The 12,470-nt window shown below is 45.1% G+C and overlaps 1 protein-coding gene across 2 annotated transcripts in view; it reads right to left on the bottom strand.

Annotated features, from left to right (window-relative positions):
- Positions 1 to 12,470, bottom strand: part of LOC139273964 (tumor protein D52-like) — a 375,101-nt gene that overhangs the window by 248,380 nt on the left and 114,251 nt on the right. The window lies entirely within an intron of this gene.

Raw genomic sequence — 12,470 nt, 5'->3', positions numbered from 1 at the left:
GGGACAGACCTTGTTCCTGTACTGAATCCCACTAGGAGGTATGAAAAATAAACAGCTCCTCTCTCCACCGTCATTAGTCCCATAACGGAGCTATCAATGCTACTGAGGGATAGGGATTGGGTTTGGGACAGATGGGTTACGCTTTGGTGCCGATCTGCTGATTAAGGCAGGCCAGAATGTTGCTTCTGCACAGAGTCTTTAAAGCGGCCTTGGTACAAGCATTTCCTTGATCTACAGGCAAGACAATATCCACCCAGAAATGTATTGCTGAGCTGCAGAGCATGTTCTCAAATTAGATATAATGGGCTCAATTTTCCCCAGTGAATTGCGTCATTTTTTTGGCCCAAGTTAAAAAAAAAGTTTCCCCAATCAATTTGTACCAGTGTAACTCAGTTAGTTACGATTTTTTTTAGGCAACTTTTTTTTTTCAGCCAAAGGGGGCGTAACCTGCCACCCGCGCTAATTCTGGCCATCTGGCAAGTTTGATCAGCTGAGATTTACTGCAGTTCTGCTTAGCCCAGCGTATGTGGCCTTTGCAGAAAAACCTACTGGAGAGTTAAAGAAATCGGCGCAGGTAAGGAAATCAGCGCAGGTAAGTGTAGCAGATGCCCAGACAGCAGCAGCAGGAAAAGTAAGGGAGAGGGGGCGAAAGAGAGAGAGTTGGGCTGCGGGGGAGGGGGGGACCTTTCGGGTATAGTTAGGTGCGGGGACTGGGAGGGAGGAGGCCATTCGGTCTGGGATAGGGGCGGGATTGCGGACCGGCAAGCCCTTCAGCCTGGGCTAGGAGCGGGGGACCGGTAAGGCACTCGGGGCCAGGGCCAGGTGGGGGAGTGGACCGGCAAGCCCTTCGGCCTGGGCTAGGAGGGGGGGGGGGGGGGGTCAGAGACCGGTAAGGCACTCTGGGGCCAGGGATCGGACCGGCAAGCCCTTTGGCCTGGGCTAGGAGCGGGGGACCGGGACCGGTCAGGCACTCGGGGCCAGGGTCAGGCGGTGGATCGGACCAGCAAGCCCGCGGCCTGGACTAGGAGCGAGGGACCGGGATCGGCAAACCCTTTGGCCAGGGCTAAGGATAGGGGACCGGCAAGGCACTCTGGGATTGAGGGTGGGGGGGCAGGGGGTGGAAAAAGAGCTGGAGTGGCACAGGCAATGGGCTCGAGGCAGGTTAGGCAAGCAGACCGGCTAGCCCTTCAGCCAGGGGCAGGGAGCGGGACCGGCTTTAATAATTGGAGACAAGTTGCTGCAATATATTTAAATGTGTTTTTAAAGTTGATGCAATATGTTTTAATGTGTTGCGAGCTGGCTGTATGTTTTACTTTGCAGCCTCAGCTTGCATTGTGTCCCTGGTTACCATGGCAACCCGATCTTTTTGGCACAGATCAAGGCTCCACCCCCAAAACTAAAGGACAGGTTAGGCTATGCCAAAATGAAGAAATCCAACGGGGAAACTTAGAAATTTTTTTTTGCCGTACTTGGGCCCCCAGAAAATGGATGTAACTCTTCAAGTACACCAAAAAAAGCTTTGGGGAAAATTGAACCCAATAGAAGCACATGTCTACCTACATGGTACAGTGAGGCATATAAATATGGTCGATTCTGGCTATTACAGGGGGCCATCCAAGAGGGAGGGGGGGGGGGGGGGGAAGAAGGGAAGGAAGGAATGTGGTAATGGTAGGGGACAGTATAGTCAGGGGGATAGATATTGTTCTCAGCAGCCGCGAAAAAGACTTGCACTTATATAGCTCCTACCAGGACGTCCCAAAGCGCTTTACAGCCAATGAAGTACTTTTTGAAGTGTAGTCACTGTTGTAATGGAGAAAATGCAGCAGCCAATTTGCACAGAGCAATCTCACACAAACAACAATGTGATAATGACCAGATAATCTGTTTTAGTGATGTTGATTGAGGGATAAAAATTGGCTAGGACACCGGGGATTACTCCCCTACTCTTCTTCGAAATAGTGCCACAGGATCTTTCCTGTCCACCTGAGGCGCTAGGCAGGGCCTCAGTTTAACGTCTTGTCTGAAAGACCGCATCCCTCAGTATTGCACTGGTGTCAACCTAGATTTTTGCGCTCAAGTCTCGAGTGGGACTTAAAACCACAATTTTCTGACTTGGAGGCAAGAGTACTACCAACTGAGCCAATGACTGACACCTCCCGGTGCCAGGGTTAAGGATATCTCCTCGCGGCTGGAGAAGGAGTGGGAGGGAGAGGATCCAGTTGTCATGGTACATGTAGGAACCAACAACATAGATAGAACCGAGAATGAGGTTCTGCTGGTGGAGTTTGAGGAGCTAGGATCTAAATTAATAAGTAGAACCTCAAGGGTAATAATCTCTGGAGTAGTACCTCAGCCACGCGCAAATTGGTATAGGGATAAACAGATCAGCAAGTTAAATGCGTGGCTCAAAGAGTGGTGTGGGAAGAACGGGTTTCAATTCATGGGGCACTGGCACCAATACTGGGGAAAGAGGGTCAAGACTTAAACTGGGCTGGGACCAGCGTCCTGGTGAACTGAATAAGTAGGGCTGTGGATGGGGCTTTAAAACTTTTTAAAAAACTAAAGAGAAAGGTCAAGGCAATAGGGCAGTGTAGCAATTTGGGTAAAAATAAGCAGTGTGACAGGAAGGGACAGTTTAATGGTAGCAGTGCAGCAGAGAATTAGGTCAAAGCGGGGAATAATGGTAAAAAAAATTAAATTAAAGGCTTTTTATCTGAATGCACGAAGCATTCGGAACAAGATAGATGAACCAGTGGCACAAAGTGATAAATGGGTTTGGTCCAATAGCTATTAGGGACATGGTTGCAAGGTGACCAAGGTTGGGAACTAAATGTTCCAGGATACTTGACGTTTCAAAAAGAAAATCAGGCAGAATGGAAAAGGTGGGAAACCCCGATAATAAAGGATGACAAAAGGGCAGTAACAATAAAGGATCTCAACTCAGAAGAACAGGAGGTAGAATCAGTATGGGTGGAGATAAGGAATAACAAGGGGTAGAAAACACTGGTGGGAGTAGTCCCTCTAAAAATAGCGATACCATTGGACAGAATATTAATCAAAAAATAGTAGGAGCTTGTAACAAAGGCAATGCAATAATCGTAGAGGACTTTAATTTTCATAGACTGGATAAATCAAATTGGTAAAGGTAGTCTGGAGGATGAGTTCATGGAATGCATTCGGAGCGGTTTCCTAGAACAATAAATCATGGAACTAACCAGGAAATAGGTTATTTTAAATCTTGGACTCTGTAATAAGACAGGGTTAATTAGCAATCTCACAGTAAAGGATCCTCTGGGTCAGAGTGATCATAATGATAGCATTTCACGGTAAATTTGAGAGTCTTTTGAGAGTTTTAGGGCTGGATTTTTGGCTTTTTGCGATTTTGCCCGTTTCCAGGCACAAATCACTGGGTTAGCGTTAGTGCCAGAGCTCACATCTTTCTCCAAATGAAAGTTCACGACGGGCATTAGCGCTAACCCGGGCATTGATCGACAGAAATTGTGCACTGGAGCCGAAAGTTCCGGCACTGAAAAAAAATAGGCCGTTCTGCACATGCGCAAATTTTTTTTTCTTCCTGCGCTTCTGGTCTGCTATCTAATCGTAAACACTAATGCAGGGCGCGGTCGTTGTGCGCATGCGCAGTACACCGGGGCTGAATCAGCCATTTTATTATTCGATTTTGATGGAGGAGGAGGAAAGCAGACAGCGTGCCAGATGATTTTCACAAGAGGCTAACAAAGCTCTTGTGGGGGCTGTGGAGGAGATGGCAGGAACTACAGGAGGGGTGGATTTAGATCAATTCCATCCATTTTTAAACAGAAACTGGAGGGAGATTGCGGAGGAGGTCTCAGCCTCAGACACAGTGGCCAGGAGTGGGAAGCAATGCCGGGAAAAACTTGAATGATCTTTCGAGAGTCGTTAGAGTACAATTTTTATTCATGCACTCCTTTATTACTTAATCTGACACACTATTTGTTCTCATGCTGTTGCTGTCTCTGAGCGCTCTTCTGGGTTACCTCCTAAAATGCATGACACATAGGTAGGCTTAGTTTAGCACCCTATTTGCCATGAATGATCTTTATACATTATTAAGATTGCTTTCTGAGATCTCATAAGATGTTTCCGCACTTTGATGTCCTCCTGATGAACAATGTGCAACTTCTAAGGCAATTAAACAGAGGACTGTACAACATTCAGACAGTATGGAACAAGTGCTTTGGTGGCTATCTGTGTGTGCCACAAGAGCAGTTGGACGCTCTGGTAACCATTCCTATTTTCATCTTTGCAGGTAAAGTCGTCCCATAACCGCCGTGAACAGGCAGCAGTCCGCCTCAGACCTTGCTACTTACGGACCTGGAGGAGCGAGTGGCAGGCCTCATCGGCATCTCAGGTCGGGCAACTGCCAGTGGTGGCGCTGACCCACGCTTGCATACTAAGAGTAAGTCCTGCACAATGCCTGGGCTGGGTAGGGGCGATGTGATGTAGTGTCTGTGGACTAGCTTTGGGGCAATGTCATGCAGTGGCTCTGAACTAGATATAATGGAGTACCAGCGGTCCTTCAAATGATCCTGTGCTATGTGACCTTCCTCGTTACATAGAAAATAGGTGCAGGAGTAGGCCATTCTGCCCTTCAGGCCTGCACCACCATTCATTAAGATCATGGTTGATCATTCAGCTCAGTACCCCTTTCCTGCTTTCTCTCCATCCCTCTTGATCCCTTTCGCCGTCAGGGCCACATCTAACTTCTTCTTGAATATATCTAACGAAGTGGCCTCAACAACTCTCTGCGGTAGATAATTCCATAGGTTAACAACTCAGTGAAGAGGTTTCTCCTCATCTCGGTACTAAATGGCTTACCCCTTATCCTTAGACTGTGACCCCTGGTTCTGGACTTCCCCAACATCGGGAACATTCTTCCTGCATCTAACTTGTTCAGTCCAGTCAGTATTTTATATGTTTCTATGAGATCCCTACTCATTCTTTTAAACTCCAGTGAATACAGGCCTAGTCGATCCAGTCTCTCCTCATATGTCAGTCCTGCTATCCCAGGAATCAGTCTGGTGAACCTTCGCTGAACTCCCTCAATAGCAAGAACGTCCTTCCTCAGATTAGGAGACCAAAACTGAACACAATATTTTAGGTGAGACCTCACCAAGGCCCTGTACAACTGCAGTAAGACCTCCCCTGCTCCTATACTCAAGTCCCCTAGCTATGAAGGCCAACATGCCATTTGCCTTCTTCACAGCCTGCTGTACCTGCATGCCAGCTTTCAATGACTGATGTACCATGACACCAAAGTCTCGTTGCACCTTCTCTTTTCCTAATCTGCCGCCATTCGGATAATATTCTGCCTTCCTGTTTTTGCCACCAAAGTGGGTAACCTCACATTTATCCACATTATACTGCATCTGCCATGCATTTGCCCACTCACCTAACCAGTCCAAGTCACCCTGCAGCCTCTTAGCATCCTCCTCACAGCTCACCGCCACCCAGCTTAGTGTCATTTGCAAACTTGGAGATATTACACGCAATTCCTTCATCTAAATCATTGATGTATATTGTAAATAGCTGGGGTCCCAGCACTGAACCTTGCGGTACCCCACTAGTCACTGCCTGCCATTCTGAAAAGGACCCATTTATTCCTACTCTTTGCTTCCTGTCTGCCAACCAGTTCTCTATCCATGTCAATACATTACCCCCAATACCATGTGCTTTAATTGTACACACTAATCTCGTGTGTGGGACCTTGTCAAAAGCCTTTTGAAAGTCCAAATACACCACATCCACTGGTTCTCCCTTGTCCACTCTGCTAGTTACATCCTCAAAAAATTCTAGAAGATTTGTCAAGCATGATTTCCCTTTCATAAATCCATGCTGACTTGGACCGATCCTGTCACTGCTTTCCAAATGCGCTGCTACTTCACCTTTAATAATTGATTCCAACATTTTCCCCACTACTGATGTCAGGCTAACCGGTCTATAATTCCCTGTTTTCTCTCTCCCTCCTTTTTTTAAAAAGTGGTGTTACATTAGCTACCCTCCAGTCCATAGGAACTGATCTAGAGTCGATAAGATTGTTGGAAAATGACCACCAATGCATCCACTATTTCTTGGGACACTTTCTTAAGTAGCCTGGGATGCAAACCATCGGGCCCTGGGGATTTATCGGCCTTCAATCCCATCAATTTCCCTAACACAATTTCCTGACTAATAAAGGATTTCTTTCAGTTCTGCCTTCTCGCTAGACCCTCGGTCCCCTAGTATTTCCGGAAGGTTATTTGTGCCTTCCTTCGTGAAGACAGAACCAAAGTATTTGTTCAATTGGTCTGCCATTTCTTTGTTCCCCATTATAAATTCACCTGATTCTGACCGCAAGGGACCTACGTTTGTCTTCACTAATCTTTTTCTCTTCACATCTCTATAGAAGCTTTTGCAGTCAGTTTTTATGTTTCCAGCAAGCTTCCTCTCATACTCTATTTCCCCCCTCCTAATTAAACCCTTTGTCCTCCTCTGCTGAATTCTAAATTTCTCCCAGTCCTCAGGTTTGCTGCTTTTTCTGACCAATTTATATGCCTCTTCCTTTGATTTAACACTATCCCTAATATCCCTGGTTATCCACGGTTGAGCCACCTTCCCTGTTTTATTTTTACTCCAGACAGGGATGTACAATTGTTGAAGTACATCCACGTGATCTTAAAGGGTTGATGGTGGATAGGCAATGGCAAACATTTAAAGTATTATTTGCCAGTCTATTCTAGCCAATTCACGTCTCATACCATCGAAGTTACTTTTCCTTAAGTTCAGGACCCTCGTCTCTGAATTAACTGTGTCACTCACCATCTTAATAAATAATTCTACCATATTATGGTCATTCTTCCCCAAGGGGCCTCGCACAAGATTGCTAATTAGTCCTTTCTCATTACACATGCCCCTTATCACCCTACCTCTTCCCCTGCTAACCACTCGTCTGTTGCTCTCCACTTCCAGATGGCAAGTCACACGTGCCGCATCCCTTGAATCAACCTTCCACATCAGACCATCATGTTGAGAGGAAAAGTTGACAGAGCGGCAGACTCCGGGGGGGCAGGAGGCAGCAGATGCACTCCACCTGTTTTTCCACTGGCAAACACCTCGTCCGAGGATGATCTTACATTCCCGGGCTTTGAGATCTCTGAGGCTCCTGGGACTAGTGGCGTGCTGGGGTCGAATCCCGTATGCCATCTCTCCGGATGGTGAGTTGGCAAAGTCGTTCAGCTGACAGACAGGTGGATGGGGAACTAGACATGGTGGGACTGTCCAGGGAGAGCTTCCAGCTCACCAGTCAGCTCCTTGATGTCCTGGGTAGGATTCCCACACCATCAAGACTCTCACTGCAACCATAATTGAGGTAGGGTCACAGATTGTTGGTGTGAGTTGCGAAATCTGTGAGGCCATCACTGCCCACGAGGCTCGTAGCCTCCACCAATCACACTGGAGTCCCGAAAAATGTGGCGAGCAACCTTTCCGAGTTCCTCAGTGCGACATCCAGACCACCTGTGACTGGCGACGCCGATGATGCCATACACGTCACGAGCTTTTCCAGTATCTCCCTAGCAGGTGTCTCCAATGTCTCTTCCCCTAACACAGCAGCACTCTGACAACGTTGCTGCATGCCGTCATTGCGCCACTTTGTGTACGAGCAGCAGGCAAGGGAGGGGGATAAGGGTAATGGGGGGGAAAGCCAGTGGTAAGACAGTGGGGCAGTGTTCTTTAAATCACACTGCTGGATGCAGATAATTTGTTATTTTATTAAAGTTTCAACATTTGCAAATTATGTTAAAATGATAAAAGTTTACAATGTTTCAAAAATTCTTTTGTTCACCTTAACCATTCCTGTGTAGTGTCTCATTTGCAGAAGAGGGGGAATAGTCAACATGGTGGGATAGAGTGGCCAGGCAATGGTCAAACGTGCCGTTCACGCTTCAAGCAAAGCATTCAATTATGAGCTGCTGATGTAAGGCTGTTGCAGTGGCGAAATTTCCATGATGCCTCCCCTGTAGTTGTGGTGGGGGTGGTGGTAGCAGAGGTTCCTCGCCAGGCTCCTCATCCTCCTCCCCCCACCCCTCTCTCGAGGTGGTTCTGCAATCCCCATTGGCAAATCCTGTCCTCATGATGGCCAAGTTATATAGCATGCAGCACACCACAATGAACTCAGCGATCTGCTGAGGGGAGTATTGCAGGCAGCCTCCAGAGTGGTTCAGGCATCGGAAGCGCTGCTTGAGCATTCCAATTGTCTGTTACACGATGTTGCGTGTGGTTGCATAGCTCTCATTATAGCGATGCTCGGCTTCTGTCCGAGGGTTATGGAGGGGGGCTCATGAGCCAGGTGGCAAGACCGTAACCTTTGTCCCTGAGCATCCAGCTCTGGCCTTCTGGTTGAAGCTGAAACAGGCCTGAGACCATGCTCTCACACAAGATAAAAGCACCATGGATACTCCCTGGATATTGGGCATTGACTGTCATGATGCACTGAGTATGATCGCTGATGATCTGTACGTTCATGGAGTGGAATCCCTTTCGGTTTCAGTAAACCTCTGGATTGTGTAAAGCTGCTCGCAGGGCGATGTGCGTACAGTCAATGGCACCCTGAACCTTGGGGAAGCCAGCAAATCATCCAAAACCTGCAGCCCTCTCATTTTGGGCCTCCTTGGTCATTGGGAAGTTTATGAAGTCCATCCTGCGTGCGTGCAGTGTAGTAGTCATCTGGTGAATGCAGCAATTTGTAGCGTGCTGCATGATGGAGCATATGTCCTCCGCTGATGCCTGAAAGGAGCCCGAGGCAGAGAAAACAAGTGCCACAGTCACCTTCACCTTGACAGGTAGTGCAGTCCTGGTGCCGCTGGTAAGCTATAGGTCTGCCTGTATGAGCTGGCATATCTGTGTCAGCATTTCTTTTCGGATGCGTAGCCTTCTGATGCACTGTACCTCAGAGAGCTGCATGTATGAGCGATGTTCCCTGTAAACTCGATGGGGGTAAGGCCTCCTCCCCATACATCTGCTACCTCTTCGATTACGTTGAAAATGATCATCAATAAGCCTTCTTGCAGCTCGACGCCATATAAATATAGCAATCTTATAAAATGCCTTTAAATGTCCTTTAAAACAAACTATAAACTCACAAACTTCAGAACGAAAGGCATGCAGTAACGCAGTGTTCTTCTCCCAATGCTTTTAATCACTCAGAACTTCGACTTTCTCCCCCATTTCCACGATGGCACGACTGTTTTTTGCTGGCGGGTTCCCAGGCAAATGCTAAATCAGGCGATATGCTCAAAAGTTCCGCGCGGGACGCTAGCGCAGCGACGCATGACGACTTACGTCATCCAAACGGTGAAAATAGCAAGCAGGCGCTAAGTTTTAGTGCCGCCGCAAGACCATTGCTAAAAGTTCCGCCTGGGCACAAAAGCATGTGCGTCTCGTTTCACGCCAAAAAAAAATGTTTTTTTCTACCCGCCCATGTGCTAAACGAGGAACAATATAAGCAAGAAATTCAGCCCTTAAACTTAAATAAAGCCAATTACATAGGTATGAGGGGAGAGTTGGCCAAGGTAGATTGGAAAAATAGATTAAAAGGTATGGTGGTAGATAAGCAGTGGCTAGCATTTAAAGAAATGTTTCCTAATTCTCAACAAAAATACATTCCATTGACAAACAAAAACTCCACGGGAAAAGTGATCCATCCGTGGCTAACTAAAGAAGTTAAGGACATCATTAGATGGAAACAATAATAGTAGTAAGCCTGAGGATTGGGAGAGATTCAGAAAAAATGCAGATGATCAGAAAATTGATAAAAAGGGAAAAAAGTAGAATACGAGAGAAAACTAGCAAGAAATGTAAAAACAGATTGTAATTGCTTCTACAAATAAGTAAAAAGGAAGAGTAGCAAAAATAAAAAAATTGGTCTCCTAGAGGTTGAGACAGGAGAAATTATGGGGAAGAAGAAAATGGCAGAAACGTTAAACAAATATTTTGTATCTGTCACAGAAGACAAAAAAGCATACCAAAAATGGTGAGGAACCAAGGGTCTAATGAGGGTGAGGAACTTAATGTAATTAATATAAGTAGAGAAAAAGTACTCGAGAAACTAATGGAACTAAAAGCCAACAAATTCCCTGGACCCGACGGCCGACATCCTCGGGTTCTAAGAGGTGGCTGCAGAGATAGTGGATGCATTGGTTTTGATCTTCCAAAATTCCCTAGATTCTGGAACGGTCCCAGTAGATTGGAAGGTAGCAAATGTAACACCGCTATTCAAGAAAGGAGGGAGAGAGAAAACAGGGAACTACAGGCCAGTTAGCCTGACATCAATCGGGAAAATGCTGGAATCCATTGTTAAGGACGTGTTATCAGGGCACTTAGAAAATCATAACATAATTAACAGAGTCAACATGGTTTTATGAAAGGGAAATCATGTTTAACAAATTTATTAGAGTTTTTTGAGGATCTAACGAGCAGGGTAGACAATGGGGAAAGAGTGGATATAGTTTATTTGCGTTTCCAAAAGGCATTCAATAAGGTACCACATAAAAGGTCATTACACAAGATAAGGGTTCCTAGGATTGGAGGTAATGTATTAGAGGATAGGTTAATGGACAGGAATCAGAGATTAGGGATAAACGGGTCTTTTCCAGGTTGGCAGGCTGTAACTAGTGGGGTGCCACAAGGATCTGTGCTGGGCCTCAGCTATTTACAATCTATATTAAATGACCTAGATGAAAGGACTGAGTGTAATGTATACAAGTTTGCTACTATACAAAGGTAGGTGGGACAGTAAGCTGTGAGGAGAACAGAGAGTCTGCAAAAGAATATAGCTAGACTAAGTGAGTGGGCAGTAAGGTGGCAGATGGGGTGTAATGTAACAAAATGTGAGGTTATTCACTTTGGTAGGAAGAATAGAAAACAGAATGTTTTAAATGGAATGAAACTTTTAAATGTTGGTGTTGAGATTTGGGTGTCCTCGTGCAAGAAACACAGAAAGCTAGCTGGTACAGCAAGCAATAAGGAAGGCAAATGGCATGTTGGCCTTTATTGCAAGGGAGTTGGAATACAAGAGTAAGGAAGTCTTGCTACAATTTTACAGGACCTTTGTGAGACCACATCTGGAGTACTGTGCACAGTTTTGGTCTCCTCATCTACGGAAGGATATACTTGCCTTGGAGGTGGTACAACGAAGGTTCACCAGATTGATTTCTGAGATGAGGGAGGTGTCCTATGACAAAATATTTTGTGTTGAATGGGCCTATACTCTCTGGAGTTTAGAAGAACAAGAGGTGATCTAATTGAAGCATAAGATTCTGAAGAGAATTGACAGGGTAGATGCTGAGAGGTTGTGTCCCCTGGCTGGAGTGTCTAGAACTAGGGGTCATAGTTTCAGGGTAAGGGATAAAGACCATTTAAGACAGAGATAAGGAGGAATTTCTTCACTCAGAGGGTCGTGAATCTTTGGAATTCTCTGCTCCAGAGGGCTGTGGATGCTGAATAATTGAGTACATTCAAGGTTGAGATGTATAGATTTTGGGAGAAAATCAAGGGATATGGGGATCAGGTGGAAAGTGGAGTTAAGGTCGATGATCAGCCATGATGTTACTGAATGGGTGGAGCAGGCTCGAGGGGACATATAGCCTACTCCTGTTCCTATTTCTTATCCCATTGGATTGTTTACTAGCAACTTTGAAAGCCAAAGAATATTTTGCACCATGTGTAAATCTAACAGGCTGAGAAGAGGATTTTGCCAATAACTTTGGTAAATTCTATGAAATCATCACCTTTAGCATGAAAAGTATAACCAACTTTGGGAAAATTCCAGGGGGGAAAATAGCTTTATACAGTTCATAGGAGAAAGATCATGACCACACTCAGTGGGTTTCCCTGCGGTCAATTTGGGTTCAACTCGAATAGTATTGAAATGAGCAACATTGAGATTCTGTTTATCACTATCGCTTTCAGTTCAAAAATTATTTTGAGAGAGATCAGATCAGTTCAGATTTGAAATATTGCACCATTTTAGAGAGAGAGAAAAAAAGAACATGCGCAAACATTTGACTGGTAATCTGCTCCAATTCAGTGTATTTTTAACATTTCTAATTTTGCATCTCAAGTTTTCCATTTAGAATTTATTTCAACATTTCTGGAGCTACTCTCTAGTAATCAAATGCTGTTGGCAACACTGAACATGTGGAAATTTGTGTTTGGTTGAATACAGTATTCCTGCATACATTTTGAAAATGACAATTTAAAAAATTAATTTTAAAGTTTATAAATGGATATTAATTTCAAGAGTCCCAAGAAAGTAGAAGGGAAGCAGTGTTCATTTTAATTATAAATTCAAATTTGCTGTATAAAATACTGAAACTAAATAATCTTACCGCCGTAAATATTTAATGTCAATCGCAGAAAATGTGTTTTAATAAAATTCAGTTCAACATGTAAAT

The sequence above is a fragment of the Pristiophorus japonicus genome, chromosome 1, assembly GCF_044704955.1.
Source record: "Pristiophorus japonicus isolate sPriJap1 chromosome 1, sPriJap1.hap1, whole genome shotgun sequence".
NCBI classification, from domain to species: Eukaryota; Metazoa; Chordata; class Chondrichthyes; family Pristiophoridae; genus Pristiophorus; species Pristiophorus japonicus.
Note: the sequence above shows the minus strand (reverse complement) of the source record. Positions and strands in the feature narration are given on the sequence as shown.